Consider the following 1,000-nt stretch of genomic DNA (forward strand, 5'->3'; position numbering starts at 1 on the left):
CCATCTGTCTAAGATAGATTTTTGTGTTGTTTGCTAGATCGACCGTTCACAATATTGCAGCAGGACTGTCTTTGAGGATGCCAAACACGAATTGGTCAAGCACTTCTTCTGGGATGAAGATTTCCGGTCCAACCAGGATGCAATTCTACGTAAGAGGAAAGAACTGGGACAGTAAGGTTTGTTGATTATCTTAGCCTCTTCATGTTTAATGGACCAGGCTTGACTCATCTTCTTAGTTGAATTCATTTGATATTATTATTTCATTTCTATATTTTGGTGAAGTTTCCCTTCATAATAGGACCTCGAGTATGGGAGGCAGGAAGATCATATTAGTGTATCGCTAAGGTATGGTGGAAATATACAACTATTTTATTGTTGTAGTACCTCCAATTTGATGTCATCAAGTGTTGAGAATTTTATGCCTATAAGCTATTAATTGAACAAAAAAATGTTGATTATCAAAGTTATTTATACTAAACAGCATAGTTACAAATCTTGACATGATGCATTCCTTTTTCATGCATATGAAGGGAATGACGGTGGTGTGCACAAAGAAGATAGTTTAATTTCATTGCTTGACATGGTTTTCCCTTAGATTTTTTGATTTTGTATAATTTCTTTTTAGAATAAAGTTTCATGGTTCAGTTTGGTCCATTAATGAACGAGTCTCTAACAGGTTTAGCTGGACTATGTGTAGGATATGGTGCATTTTCCCTAAGCATCATCTAATATCTTTGGAGAACCAAGCATCCTTAGCATGTGTATGTCGCTGCTGAGATTTCTACGTGCATGGTAACCATTTCGTCGATAGGAAGTGGTGACCTTCTCATGGCGGCATTTGGTTGGGTTGACAACTCCATTTTGCCACAGTGGCAAATGTGGAGCTAGCTTCGTTTATGCCATGGAACCACCTTTTTCTTAATTTCACTATAGTTTTACCATGTCAGTATCATTTGGTTTTGTGTGAATTCTCTTCCAAAATTATTGTCGTTGAACTGTA

The 1,000-nt window shown here is 36.9% G+C and overlaps 1 long non-coding RNA gene across 3 annotated transcripts; it reads left to right on the forward strand.

The window, feature by feature from the left end:
- The first annotated feature begins 8 nt into the window (after positions 1 to 8).
- LOC113342133 lies at positions 9 to 994 on the forward strand. 3 transcript variants are annotated; one of them, XR_003356422.1, is made up of 3 exons: positions 9 to 176; positions 283 to 345; positions 698 to 994. It is a non-coding gene; the product is annotated as an uncharacterized LOC113342133 (long non-coding RNA). The 3 variants fall into 3 exon arrangements; XR_003356423.1 differs by having other exon boundaries at positions 299 to 345; positions 677 to 994; XR_003356421.1 differs by having other exon boundaries at positions 299 to 345.
- The last annotated feature ends 6 nt before the right edge of the window (positions 995 to 1,000 follow it).

This window comes from Papaver somniferum, unplaced genomic scaffold (assembly GCF_003573695.1).
Source record: "Papaver somniferum cultivar HN1 unplaced genomic scaffold, ASM357369v1 unplaced-scaffold_33681, whole genome shotgun sequence".
Lineage (NCBI taxonomy): Eukaryota > Viridiplantae > Streptophyta > Magnoliopsida > Ranunculales > Papaveraceae > Papaver > Papaver somniferum.